Below are 14,596 nucleotides of genomic sequence, written 5' to 3'. Positions count from 1 at the left end.
CTTGCTGCCTGTTTCCAATCTTAGCCACGAACATGGCGAAGGTGGACAGATCTTGTAGCGTTCTTTTAGTTAGCACGTGACTGTGGCTCAATGCTGTCACGCGAGGTGTTGGCCACAACTGGGTGGAGTGCTTTGCTGTCAGAATTGCTAGCGTGTTTCTTGCCGCATGCGTGTTTGTGCGGTAGTGCTCGGGATCTACTGTCAATTGCGGATGCCTGAACTCAACAGTGTAATCCCCTTTGACGCAAACCCTTTGTCCTTGTGTCCGTTGGCCGTGTTTGCATGCACCGTTTGTTGGCTTGCCAATCACCGTTTTTTCGTAATGGATTGGTCCGGACTGATCCGCCAGCATTGTTGCGTCGCGCATCACGAATCCGGTGAACATCCTCACGAATGCCATTCTGGCCGCCGTCGGAACGAGGGAGTTCCCTAACATCGTCATCCTCCGCCGATAATCTTCGGCCCTTGGCGTCATGAGTTTGGGAGGTCGAGTGTTCCAAGGATTTCTGTGCCGAGCAGCGTCAAAGTCATCAAGGGTGATGTCGCTCGCATCGCCAAACAGAACCATCTGGACCGTTGTTGTGGGGCCCCGACGTCCTTTGCTGGCGATATTGTCCAACGTACCGAAAACCCTTCTGCCTCCAAGCTGTTCACAATTGTTTCGAAATCTGCGCCCCCGTTGACCGTCAAGACACCCACCACGTTTTCTAGGATAACGGCAGTTGGCCTGAGCGCGCGCACGACCTTCATTGTGTCGTGAAAGAGCGAGCTCGCTGTGTTGGACAGACCTTCCATGCCCCCCGCCAAACTGAACCCAGTGCATGGGAACCCCGCCGTCACCAGGTGAACTGGCCTGTTGCCGACCGCAGCTTTGATCCCAGAGACATTCTTGACATCATCGATGACCCGTGCTTTGGGCAACCTTCCGTCCGCCATCATGTGCTCGAGTGTCGTCCGTACATCGGCGCTCTTGTCGCAGTAAGCGATCGGTCGGAACATCCCGTGGAGCGCCAGGGCAAATCCCCCTATTCCAGTGAACAAGTCCACGCTGTGCAGCACCATGTCCTACACGTCTCGTGCTACAAAAGCCGTGCGGGCGCTCGAAGCACGGTACGCTGGCGCATTAAAAGCTATTGCTGGGACGACATCCTTCCCATGGATGGTGACGGCGTGAGTTTGCGCACGCTAACGGGCGGCCAGGTCGTCTTCGTCGTGGCAAGGAGGGTTGCGTAATTCGGCAGTTTGCGACGGCATACAATGTCGGCCACCCAATTGTGCTCAACGAGTACAAGCTGCGACCTAAAGGACTGGGCCAGACACCGTTCTGCATCGCACAAGTTGATAGCAGGGCCTTTGACCTGGCAACGTAGTCATGTTCAATTCAGGTCGTCAAGGGAGCGGGCGTCGGCAGCCGACGTTCGACGTCGCCCATCATGAGAAGATCCGCCAGTTGTTAGAGGCCGCTTTAGCGGAAAATCAGGCCATTCTCGTCGCCATTCAGTCCGCCAACCAGGAACGCGACGCCGTCCTCGCCGTGGCGGAGGAAGCCGTCGCCGATCCTGAAGAGAGGCGCCAGCGCTTAGAGGAGGCCGTCTTAGCGGCAGATTGGGCTGTTGTCGCCGCCGATCATGAAGAGAGAATTCAGCAGTTGGAGGAGGCCGTCTTCGCGGCAAATCGGGCTGTTCTCGTCGCCAACCAGGAACGCGACGCCGCACTCACCGCGGCGGAGGAAGCCTTGAGCCTTCTTCGCGACCAACAGGCTTCCAGCAGGCGTGTGCGCCGCTGCATCGATGCCCTCCGCCCTCGACGTGGTCCGGGCGTCGGCGACGACACCCTGCGCAGGTAAATATCTTACGCCCTCGTATGGCCTGTGTTGCATGATCTCATCCTTGCCGTCTCTTTGGCTGCCGCCACGTCGCGCCTCACCGGCTCGATCGATGAAATCCCTCGATGCGTCCAAACTGTTACGAGCATGACTTACTCGGCGCCTTGTTTTGCAGGCATGGTTCCGAGGGACCGCTTGATGGTCCTGTTCTTCAACGCTGTGAAGGGAGACGCTTCGAGGGTGATGACTCTGGATCAGCTCAGGACGAACCCGGGCATTTTCCCCCACATGTACATGTAGTGCGTGGCCCATGCTGAACAGCGTGGATCTGTTCACTGGAATAGGAGGATTCGCTCTAGCTTTCAAGGGAGTTTACAAACCTCTTCTGTATTGCGACAAGGATCCGGATGTGTTGCTAGTCCTGGACTCGATGATGAGGAAGGGAGTTCTGCCGCGTGCAGACGTGGTCAACGATGTAAAAGATACCGCCGCTATCGTCAAGTCTGTTGCAAATAGGAAGGTTGACCTGTTGACGGCTGGGTTCCCGTGCACCGGGTTTTCGAAAGCTGGCGCATTTCTCACAGGCGCCTCTTGCGGGACTCGCGCTGGACGCGAGCGCATTGATCGCGCCCATCTTGACGCCGAAAAGGAGGAGGCGCGCCGAGCGCGCAAGCGCATCAGGGACGCTGCGTACCGCGAGCGCAAGCGCGCCCAGAAGCTGGAGGCCGGCAGGCAAGAGATCGTCGCCCGAACTTGCCGAAGCTTGACCACGGCACCCACGTCCTTGAAAGAAGACGCCGAGCAGAGCGTCGTCGCACGATCCCAAAAAAGAAAAACCTGCCCGATGCCCCCTGTAGTCACGACCACGGCTGCGGCGTCTCCTGGCTTAACGCTATCCTCTGCTCTCCTTGACGCAAAAGGATGAAAGATGCGACGGGTCAAGGTCGGCATGACCATCAACCTCGCGTTCCTGGAATGGCTGATGGGGTTCCCCGTGGGATGGACGGCGCTTTGAGACCAGACTGACAACCATGCACAAGGTGGGAGACATCGGCCTTAAGGTTTTTTTTACTGTGGTTGGGACGTTTTTTGGCGCCTCCAGTTGACGGCTGCCGTGCCCCCCCGGTGGGGATCGTGGGATCAATCTGCCGTCTGATCATAGAAGGTAGCGAGATTGATCCCGCGACACCCCTGGAGAGAACAATGAATGCGAACACCTCACGAGCGACCGATCGGTGAAGAGACCTGGAGAGTAGGCATCGTTGAGGGCTGCTCTTGAAGTCGAAGAGATTAGCACCAAGTGGAATCCACTGCGATCGGCCTTCTTGGACTTGCGCTCGGCGCTCAGACCGAACGCCAGCAACAGAACCTTTCGGTACAGAAGGAACGATGTCGTGCTCGTCTTGACCTCAAAGAGCTTGTTGAACGCGGCAAGCTCCTTGGGCGCCATGCCGTTCCTGAAAGCGGTGCACGCCTTCTCAATCATTTCCGTGTTCACGGTGACATCCTCATACCTGTACATCGCGGCCGCCTGATCGGCCGTCACGCTGGAGCTGAGAAGCGTCTGCCCGGTGATGAGCATCGAGTAGTGCGCGCGCAGCTTCGACTTGTACAGATCGAGCGTACCGTCGCCCGATGTGAACGATATGCGGTCCATCTTCCTCGACATGGAGTCGCGATTCTGCTGGATCGTCGACGTCTTCATCATCATGTACCGCTTGGCCTGCATGTATCGCTCCTGAGCGTTGTCGTGCATGACGTACTCTTTGAAGAAATTCGTGTCCACCCTCTCTACGGGCACCATCCAGAGGCGTTCCGCGTAGTCGTACATGCGCTTAGCGGCCTTCTCGATGTCGGACGATCGATCCATCGCGTCGCAGATAATCCTGTATCGGTGCGCGCCGTCGGGGAGAGCGGCCAGCATGGGAACCTGATCGAAGTCGACTTTATCGGTCGTCTTGATGGAAGCCATCAAGACACCCGTGTCCACGTCGTACTGAGACTCGTCGACCTCCTCGGATCCCGTGAGGCATTGGATGCCATAGTCATCGCGAAGGGTGTTTTCCAGCGTCGCCGAATAGTACAGGAGGCTCCTGTGACGCATCATGACGATGCCCTTCACCACGATGTAGCTCAGGCGGTCGGGATCGTACTTGATGCACCCGTCCACGATGACGTGCGGCGCGGAGAACGACAGCTGTGATGACGCGAGGTAGTACTTGTTCAGAACCGACACGTCCTGGCGCAGCATCCGATCGATCTCCTGATCGCTACATGGGAGCGTGCGGTCGTAGGAGGTGTCCTGGACAAACAGGTTCATGTCGCCGTCCGTCAGGTTGCGGACGCGGAACAGCTGTTGGAGGCTGATGTCGACGCTGGGCGTTGCCGTCGAGTTGACCAGGAACGCCACCAAGCAGTCGAAATGGACCGCCTCGAACGACACACCCGCCGACACAGACGGGCTGTACACCAGGAGATCGCACGACTTCCACAGCTCGTTGACGTTGCTCAGAGACTCCGACACGCCGCTGTAGTATGCCAGGATCCTGGTTTGAGGCCTGACAGCACTGACATACGCATCGAGCATGGTGACAAACGCCTTTGTCGACGAGCAGACGACCACGCGCTTCCCCTCCGCGAGTTTCTCCATGACTTTCGCCAGTGCGCTCGTCGCGAGAGAGTGCTCGTCGATGACACCGCCGCAGGCCCCCCTGGACACCCTGACGGTCGCGGATCGGTTGGACGGGCGAACGTAACGGTTCCTCACCCAAAGCGGCGCGACCGCTTTGAACCGCGCGATGTAGTCGACAATCTGCTTGGAGAACGTCATGTCGATGCACGCGTCAACAAAGTATGCGTGCCGCGTTTGCTGGAGCAGCAGCTCGAAAAGCGTTGCATTCTCCGAGCTCTTGGCCATTAGGGGGGAGTTGAAGTGCAGGAGAACCGACACCGCCTCGTCCACAAAGACGTAGTCGAAGTTCCTAGTGCTCACTCGCCACAAGGAATCGAGGCACACCACAACCCGCGCCGCGCTGATGGGGCCCGACTCCGCCTGGTAGTCGACGAAACCGTGGGACGCAAAGTCGCCGTGGAGCTTGCGCGCGAGCGACTTGCTGAAGGTGACGACCAACGCCTTGGTGTTCTTCTCGAACTCGCGGTGCACCAGCTCGATCATGGCCTTCGTCTTACCGACGCCCATGCCTCCGCGGACGCAGACGACGGGGGCGACGGGAAGCGGCCGCATCGTCGGTTCGTCATAATCTTGAGCCCAAATGATGCTGTCTTGTTGCGGATGCATGCTGTCAAGGTGCATGCTGTCGCGTACCGCGATGTCGACGTCGTCGTAGTGCTTGATCATGTACCCGGAGGTCCCCTCGTACTTTTTGCGACAGTCATCGTCGTTGCAGCGCACCGTCAGGTCGGGGTTCGCGCCTCTGCTGGTCAGGTACACGTGGTTGCTTTTATGCTGGCGTCCGGCGTACGGGCAGCGCGCATCCTTGAGTCGGTAGATGGTGGTGTCGTCGTACAGGTCCATGACGGCGCTGACCTTGACGGGTCCCTTCATCAGCTCGACCAGGCACGCTTTGGAGTTGAAAAGGTTCGTGTATCTGGTCAGGACTTCGGAGGGCGTAACCTGCATGACGGACGCTACGGACGGCTTATGCACACGCTCCTTCACTTTTTGCTGCGGCGGAACGGCGGACGGCGCGGAGACGCAGGGTGGGTTCGACCAGAACACCGGCTGTTGGACGTGCACTCTCGCCAGCATGGCCACAGGGTCCGTGGTCGACCCAGCGATGGGGAGGAGCGGGTTGTTCTTCTCGAACTTCTCCTGGTACAGAGCCCGGAGGCATCGCAAGGTGCCGTGAAGGCTGTCGTCGACCACGCACACCGGACCCATCATGAGCTCGGGAAACGCGTCCGCCCGCCGCTCGATCCATCTATAGAACGACAGTGTGAAGTGCTTGTGCGCCAAGTGACCGCGCATGCCGATGTGCGCGACGAGACGTCTTGTTTGGTTTTGTTTGATCGTGGAGTCCGCGGCGTTCGCGTTATCACCGAGGACGACCACGAACTGGCGGCCGTGGTACTCCTCACAGAAGTCCTGGAACGCGCGAACGAGCGCGTCGAGTACGGTCGCCGGATCGTACGTGTTGTCCTTTCGGTCGACGTCTATGAACGTCATGGTGTCGTGGTGCCCACGGATGATCTCGTAAAGGTTGTGGCCGGGGTTCGCGCGAAGGACCCCGGCGTACTCCTCGAACGTCTCGAACTCGATGTAAACCTTGTTGCCGCCGGCCTGGGTGTCGTGCGCGAGCTGATAAGGGGTCACGTTCGGGAGTGCCGCCAATGAGTACGACCATGTGCTGAACGCCACATCCTCGGATCCATAGGGCGCGACGTGAAATGCGTTGCTCCGCCGGGACGTTACTGACCGGGAGGTCCTCATGGCTCTGACCTAAGATGAGAAAATAAATCCCGGCGAGTTGCGTCCCGCCAGGTGAATTCGATGTCGCGGCGCCGCGACCGATGCATAAAGAAAAATGTCTTATCCTGCTACAAGACGGCCTCTGACTCCATGGACGCTTGCGAAGGAACATCTACCCACACCATAGATCGTAGTCGTCCCATCTCTCGTCCGGCGAGCTTCTACGTCCGCTTACGCGGCCCAAATGATATCGTGTACGAGACGGACAGTACAACGCAGTTGACTACGAAAATTCTCAAGTTTGGCATCGCATACGAAGTCGACCACAGAGACTGCAGTTACGTTCATCATAACCGAGACAACGGCTACATGGCATTCAGCTTCACCTGTCGTACACGCGCCGAGGCAAGCGCCGTTGAGAGAGTCGTCCGATCCCAGTTCGAGGAAGTTGCCGTTCGGAATTCGTTTGAGTACTTGGACGTCGCCGGTGTCGCGGCCAGGCTGGGGCACAGGTACGTGGCCAGTTCATACGAGAACTACGTGGCGGTGGGCCGCAAGCTGTTCGTCCATATGGTGGAGACCGCCAAGCTCGTGTTTCCTGGGAAATACCTGGGTCACTACGGTCTGGAGTACCAGGCAGCGATGCAAGGCTCGTCCAAGAAGCTCACTGGATCATGGAAGGCGATCAGCGAGTCTCTCGCGATGGAGTACGGCTTCAGAAGTCCATCGATCACCTGGACCGCTTTGAGCTCCGAACACCGAGAGCCTGACGTCACGGTGTCTGTGAGGCATGATCGGCAGCCTGTGGTACCGCGAAAATACGCTTGGAGAGATACCCCCTTCGAGGACGTTCCAGTGTTCGCCACAATGGAACGGGGCGAGGCCATGTACGCGGCGGTCGCGGCCAACATGGAACGTGCGAGCGACACGGACAAGGCGGGCAAGGTCCTGCACGACTATGCGGCGCGGAAGTACCAGATCGATCCCGAAAAAATCGACGAGCCCTTCTACAACAGCTACGTCCGCTCGCCTGATGCGTCCAGCAACTTTTACAGAGCAAAGCGCTTCGCTCTTGCCACAAACAAGACGCCGGAAGAGATTCGCCTGATCATGTCCAGGGTCATGGATGGCGTGATGGCGACTTCCGACCCCAACATCAAGGTTTACCGCACCAAGCTCAAGAATCACTACACACTTCTCATCAAAGCGCAGGAGCTCATTCGTGGCTGCTTGCCACAGAGTGCGGATGCGGCCAAGTTTAGCGCGCTCCAGAACGTCACTATCACCGATGCCACAATGTGCGAACAGGTTATAAAGCTGAAGGAGGGCATGGATGCCTCGGAGTTGAAGCAACTGTACAAGGTTTTGGACCTCAAGGACAAGGCTACGACGTTCGTCTTCTTCCGAAAAGTGTTGGCGATGGCGTTCGGATTCGGATTGGAACGCCACAACACGGGTAAGTTGACAAAGGCGTGGCACTTCCTCGATATCAAGCAAGACTGGCTCCGCGATCTCAGGGCGTTGTATTCGCCTTCGATGCTGGACGCTGAGGAAGAATGCGATCCAGCAGAGCATATTCCGCTGAAGGCGCCCCGATTTTCCAGTAACGCGCGCGTGAAGTCGTCCCAATGAACCAGCCTCCAGACCGGCAGCGTTTACTGTGGTTGGGACGTTTTTTGGCGCCTCCAGTGGACGGCTGCCGTGCCCCCCCGGTGGGGATCGTGGGATCAATCTGCCGTCTGATCATAGAAGGTAGCGAGATTGATCCCGCGACAGCCCTGGAGAGAACACCTCTCGAGCGACCGACCGTTGGTAAAGAGACCTGGAGAGCAGGCCTCGCCGCGGGCTGATCTTGACCTTGAAAAGCTTGATCACGGAGTCTCGTTGCATGTCAGTTTCGCTCGGGCATAAAGAACGTGCGCGTACGTTCAGACATACCTCGATCCACCATGTCTGCTAGACGCGCCCTCACGAGCTCGATCAAGTTCGCCGTATCGGCACGGCAACATTACTTGTGCAACTCGTGCAAGTCACTGTTCACCGAGAACTGGGAGATAGATCACATCGTTCCACTGGCGGATGGAGGCGATGACGTCGAGGAAAACATGCAAGCTCTGTGCAAGGATTGTCACAACGACAAGACGACCGAGGAGCACCGCATGAGATCTTGGCTGCCGAGGGAGCGCGGCGCGGCCCGGCGTTTGGTTGCGGAGATGCTCCGCGATAAAGTGCTGTCAGCGAATTCGGCTGATGAAGACGTTGTCGTCGACTACGAGGTCGCCATCTCGGCAGTACGGGACATGGAGGGCACGATGACGGAGTCACAGCTGTCGCTGTATCTGGACCTGTTCGGCCTCGGGAAGCAGCACAAAGAGATTGCCGTCCTACAGAGCATTTTCTCGCAGATGTTCAGCATCGAGGTGCGGAGGCTAGGGGAGAAGAGCTCGGAAGTCCGCTTCGACCTGAGGCACATCCGGAAAGCAGCGAGGGCGTTCTCTCAAGGTGCCCCCGCCGCATATACCACCCTCGACGCGTCCCCATGCTTCGCTCAGCGCAAGACGCGCATGACATCTCGCCGCAGTCTCCCCGCAGTATCGTCCCCCAGGAAAGATGACACGTCCTCTGTAGAAGTGGCGAATCAGGACAGTGCATTGAAGGATACCATGCACCCTCAGGAGGAGCTCGTCCAGTGGGACGAAGACTACGACGAGCCGTCGATGCGAGCGTACCCGGAGCGGCGCCTGGTCTGCGTGCGCGCCAACATGGGCGTCGGGAAGACGAAGGCGCTCAGGGAGTTTGTCTACCGCAATATGGAGAAGGATACCAAGGTCCTGGTGGTAACCTTCAGCCGCACGCTCGCCGCCAAGCTCTTCGCGGACTTCGACGACGGCACGTGGACGGACTACGCGAACGTGAAGGGCGAGATCAGGACGCGCCGTGTCGTGGTCTGCCTGGACTCAGTGTATCGCATCGAGACTCGGAACTTCGACTACGTCATCATCGACGAGGCGCTCAGCGTCTTCCTGCACTTCAACTCGCCGCTGATGGAGCGCAGCTCCCAGAACTGCTCCTACCTGGAGCTCCTGGTGCGCCAGTCGCGCTGCTCGTTCTTCGTGGACGCGTGCATCGATCAGACGATCACGACGCAGGTGGTGCATTACTTTTCTCGCGTCATGTGCGCACCAGTTTACTGGATCAGGAACCGCCACGTCAATCGTAGCGGCCGAACGTGCGGCATCAAGGTGCAGCGTGGAGGAAAGGTCGCTGCCATCTCGGAGACGTCGCTCATGGCGGAGGCAATCGCCAAGGTCGTCCAGCTCCTCGACGCCGGCAAGCGCGTCGTGGTTTGCAGCTCCACCAAGCGCTTCACGACGACGCTGGAGGAGTACGTCAGAGAGAAGAAGCCGGCGACAAGCATGGTTGTGTGCAACGGCGATCGCGTCAACGACCTTCACAACGTCAACCTCGCATGGAAGCGGGACCTCCTGGTCTACAGTCCGTCTGTGTCGGCAGGCGTGTCGTTCGAGGAGGAGCACTTCGACAGCCTGGTCGGATACCTGGTCAACTCGCACTTCACGCCGAGCGTCGACATCGCGCTGCAACAGCTGTACAGGGTCAGGTGGCTCCGGGACGGCGACATGCACCTGTACGTCCACGACGCCGTCATGAACACTGCTACTCTGCCCACGACGGACGCCGACGTGGATGCCATGCTCACTGGATCGATGTATCTTGTCAATAAGTACTACCTCAGCAAGCAGCTGTCGCTCATGGCGCACCAAGTCATCGAGGACGACGAGGTCCGATTCGACAAAACTCGCCTCAGCTACCTGCTGATCAAGGGGATACTCGTCATGCGTCACAAGTCCCTCAAGAGCTTCATGGAACTGCTGTGCGGGGCTCTCGAGGGAGATTACGAGGTCGCATGTGACATGGATACCCAGACCCCCGTCATAGATATCGACAGGGACGCTTTGTACGACGCGGCTTCCAAGTTGGCACTGAAGGTTCCATATGAGGACGTCAGAAACCTGGCGCTCGAAGACGATGGCGCACAAGAGTACGAGCTGCTCCGGGACTGCATGCGAGCGGGAGAGCGCGTGTCAGATCACGACGTCGTTGCTGCGAAGATGTACGAGATGGTCGTCCAGCGGATGATGTGCGACCCCAAGAAGATTGACGACGCGTTCTACAAGGCGTTCGTCGCAGGCGGGAGCGATGATTTTTACAAGACGCGACGCTTTGCCACCATGATGACATCGAGCATCGTGGAGATCCGCGCAGACATGGCAGCTCATTTGAAGACGATCGCACAATTTCGGCATGCGGACCACGTCCTTGATGCGTGTAAGGCGGAATACGGCGCGCTCATCGTCGGGGCTCAGTGGCTGCAGCTGTGTCTGACGGACGCCCAGCGCGACGACCTGCGCGCCCTCGACACGGTCACCGTGCACGCCGAGGTCATGGACCGCACGTACCGCGAGCTCAAGGCGGCCATGCAGGGCTACGAGCTAGCGCAGATGTTCAAGCTCTTCGACCTCAAGTCGGACGCGTCGGACTACATCGCGTTCCGCAAGGTCATGGGGCAGGCCTTTCGGCTGGACGTGTGCCGCCAGCACGCCAAGAGCGACCGCAAGGCGTTCAAGCTCATCGACGTCAAACCGGCCTGGCTGAAGGACGTGCGCGACCGGTACGACTCCGAGCTGCTGAGGCTGGAGCCCATCCAGACGTGCGACCCGGGAGACGCGTGAACATCCGATCATTTCTTATCGCACTCTCCGTCAGGCATGGGGAAGGAACACGTTGCCGCGATCGAGCCCACAAGCGGCAAGTCGCTTGACTGCGGTTGTTGCACAGATCACGAATGCGTCTTCTGCCTCCAGTGGTGCACCACCAAGGCTACCTGTGCGAATCGATACAACGCCATGCAGTTGGTCATGCACGATGGCCAGATTCGGGTCGCATACGCATGCGACGATTGCTGCAGCGACGATTCCATCGACAGCGACGACGTCGTGAAGTTCCCGACCTCGACTTGGGGGACGATTGACTTCATGTTCAGGATGAACGACTGATGAGCCCGAGAAATCCCCGGGACCGTGGTCAAGCTTCGGCAAGCTTCGGCAAGCTTCATGGAGGACTACGTGGACGCGCTGATCGCCAGCCTGAAGGTCGTCGCGGCCGTGCCGAACGGCGGCCGCCAGGCAGTGCGTCGCGGCCAGCTGTCCATCGACGCCGTAAAAGGAGTCAAGGAAAAGACTACTTAAAAAAGGCCATTAGGGCCGCCCCGCGGAAAGCGAGCAGAGAGTCGCTGTTGTGTTAGCGAACTACTAACTGCAATTGGCATCGGGATTGATGGAGTTGTACAGGCCGACGGCGTCTTTATACTTTTGTTCGTCCACCTTACCGTTTTTCTTGAATTTTTTGTCGTTGCGGTTGGGGCAACCGGTCTTTAACGCCGAAGGAAGGTCGTTGATCCCGGGGCGAACCGCTTTGTCGTACATGCCCACGTTGTTTCCGTGCTCGATCAGTCCCGCCATCGCGCTGTCCCAAGCGTCCTTACCGTCTGAAGGGAAAACGGCCAGACGATCGAGATGGTCCTTGACGACGTCCCTATCGGACACGAGCGCGGCCACGATCGCGAACAGCGACTTGATGTCCGCAACAGGACTAAGCTCCGTCATGATGCAGGTGTCCAGGTACTGCGGCAGTGAGAGCTTCTGTTGCTTGTCGCCCTTGGCCGCGGCGTCTTCCACCAACAACGGGCCGTAGTTCGTGTCCTTGTAGTTGAGAATCCTGCGGTGGTCGGTTTGAAGCGTGTTGACGTACTCGGCGTACTTCGTGACCAGCCTTATGTAGTCCTGTTTGCGGAATTATTTTTCCTTTTCGGGGGTGTCAACTTCTTCACGGCGGGGGATTTTAGGTTCGAGTGGAGGGTACTTTTCTTTATCCAGTTTTTCCTGATCTCTTTGCAACTGTGCTTGGGCTCGCGCCATCTGATCCGGGGTCAGATGAGTTGTAGTAATGGTGCCGGGTACTCTGCCTCGACCTCTGCCTCCTGGTCCGCCAGGCCCTGACCCAGCACCTCCGTAAAACCGTCGCCACCCCCCTCCGGTCAAGCCGTCGACCTTGAATATCGTAGGCACAGATTCTTTGGCCGCCTCCTTATCTCCTACGGGGAAACAATTCAGATAATTGTCAAGTGCAGTTTCGACTACTTTCAAGCGGTCCGCCTTTTTCAGGACTTCCTTGTCGGTCATGAATTGCTTCAAAAGACTTTCACGTGTAGCCCTGGCGGCGACCGCCGACGAGTTTAAGTCGGTACTGACCCAGTACGCCACCCTCTCGCGCGTGTGCAGGACGCATGCCTCCGCGTTCGTCCCGTCTATGCGCAGAAGCAGGACCACCGGTCTGTTGCCCCACAACAGATAGTTCCACGAGCTCCTGGACGTCGTCGTCGGGCTGGCGCCAGCCTGGCCGCCCTTCGCCATTTCGATGCCCGTCACCATGATGTCGACGCCTTTGCGCGCCATGAGAACCAGGGACGCCAGCAACTTCTCTTGCACGTTTCCTTCGGTAGATTCCATCGTCCATCTGTGCGTGACGAAGTTAACCAGAGACGTGCACCACGGAGCCGCTTTTACCCCGTCGCCCGTTTTGGTCGCCTCGAGCTTGGGAAGAGGGCGCGCGATGACATCCTTGATCCACCTGAGGAATATTTCGTTGGCCTCCGGAGGTTTGTTCGTCGCCACCGTGGGCCCGTGGACGGGCGAAATGATCGACTCCAGCGGCACTCGGGGTCCCAAATCCATCGCTTGGACTGCCTCCCGCACCGTGGCCTCGGTGTCCTGCAGGACCTCGATCACGCTCCTCTTGTCGACAGGTGCACCGGGCGCTTGTGCGGCCGGCACCGGGTCGATGTTCAGGACGTCGAAACCGCCGATCGCGATCGTCGCCGCCGCCGAAATCATCGTCATCGCCAGAATGACCGTCGCGCTCATACCGGGAGGACCGGTTCCTTACACGATCGACGCTAGTTTTTCTTGGGCGCCTTCTTGGCGGGCTTCTTGCCCTTGGCCTTCTTGGCGGTCTTCTTTGCGCCGCCGCGGAGCATGGCGGCCTTGTACTGCTGGTTCATGGCGACCGTGTTCTGTGCGCCGGTGAAGTTGGCGGCGGAGCTCTTGAAGGGGCTGGGCGAGTTGGTTGTCGACAGCGATGCTCCCATGACGGTCGTTTACACGGTGTCGCCGACATTCGTCGCGCCGCCGTCATTCGCGGCGTCGCCCCGTATGAAACGCTGGATCACGCCGAAGTGCGCCTGGAGGCGCTCCGACACGACCTGCAGCGCCGCCGTCATGCCCGAGTCCGTGGCGTACGTGCTCCGCAGGTTGCGCAGCCCGGCTTCGGCGCGCTCCATCTCGCAGGCCAGCCGCTCCAGCGTCCAGACGGCCTTCCAATCGGGCTCGCCGGGGGACGCCATGATCCCGTCCGCCGTGCGTACGGCGCCCGCGACCGTGTTCTTGACGTGCTGGAGCGTGCTGTCCCTGGAGTCGCCGTACCAGAAGCGCGCGATGCACTGGCCGTGCACGGTAACATCTGTTGAGAGACGGCCGCGGCGGACAGACAGGCGGCCGCCGTTGGGCACGGACGCGACGACCTTGAGGTCGGCGATCAGGACGTCGACGTAGTCCTCCATCAAGCTTACCGAAGCTTGACCACGGCACCAGGGAAATTCGCGGGAGGGGGTGACGGCGTCTGTATCCGGGGCATTCACGTAATCCGCCACGCCTCCCTCAGCAGCTCGCGGTAGTGCCCCTCGCGGCAGCCGCCGAACCTGAACAGCGGCGGCAGCGCCTTGAGGCGCGTTTCGGCGCCGACCGGCTTCGTGGGCAGGTCGGCCCCGGGCACGAACCTCCTGCGGCCGACGGCCGACGACTCTGGCCGCCGCCACTGTACAGCGCCGGCCTCGACGCCCTTGTCGAACGCCGGCGGCAGCGACAGCGAATCCGCGACCTTGTGCTCGAAGACCGTCGTGCAGCTGAAGTCGTACACGCCCTTGAAGCGCGCCGGCACGCGCTTCAGGTACCCGGCGACCGTCATGTTGGGGCCGTCGAACGCCGACGGGATGGGCTCCGGCGACCCCACGATCCCGTAGCCCGCCTTGGACGCCAGGCGCCTCAGCGACGCCAGCGCGTACGTGGTCGCGAACGGCACGGCGATCAGGGTCGCGTGCCCTTTCTTCGCGCACGGGTCGTCGGCCATCGCGCTCTCGACCATCTGCTCGCCCGAGTACAGCGCGTCGTCGACGAACAGCAGGGCGGACAGGCCAGCGGTCCTGCCCG

This window comes from Nuphar pumila, unplaced genomic scaffold (genome assembly GCF_984573655.1).
Source record: "Nuphar pumila unplaced genomic scaffold, dmNupPumi1.hap1.1 HAP1_SCAFFOLD_375, whole genome shotgun sequence".
NCBI classification, from domain to species: domain Eukaryota; kingdom Viridiplantae; phylum Streptophyta; class Magnoliopsida; order Nymphaeales; family Nymphaeaceae; genus Nuphar; species Nuphar pumila.
This window is presented reverse-complemented; position numbering follows the sequence as displayed.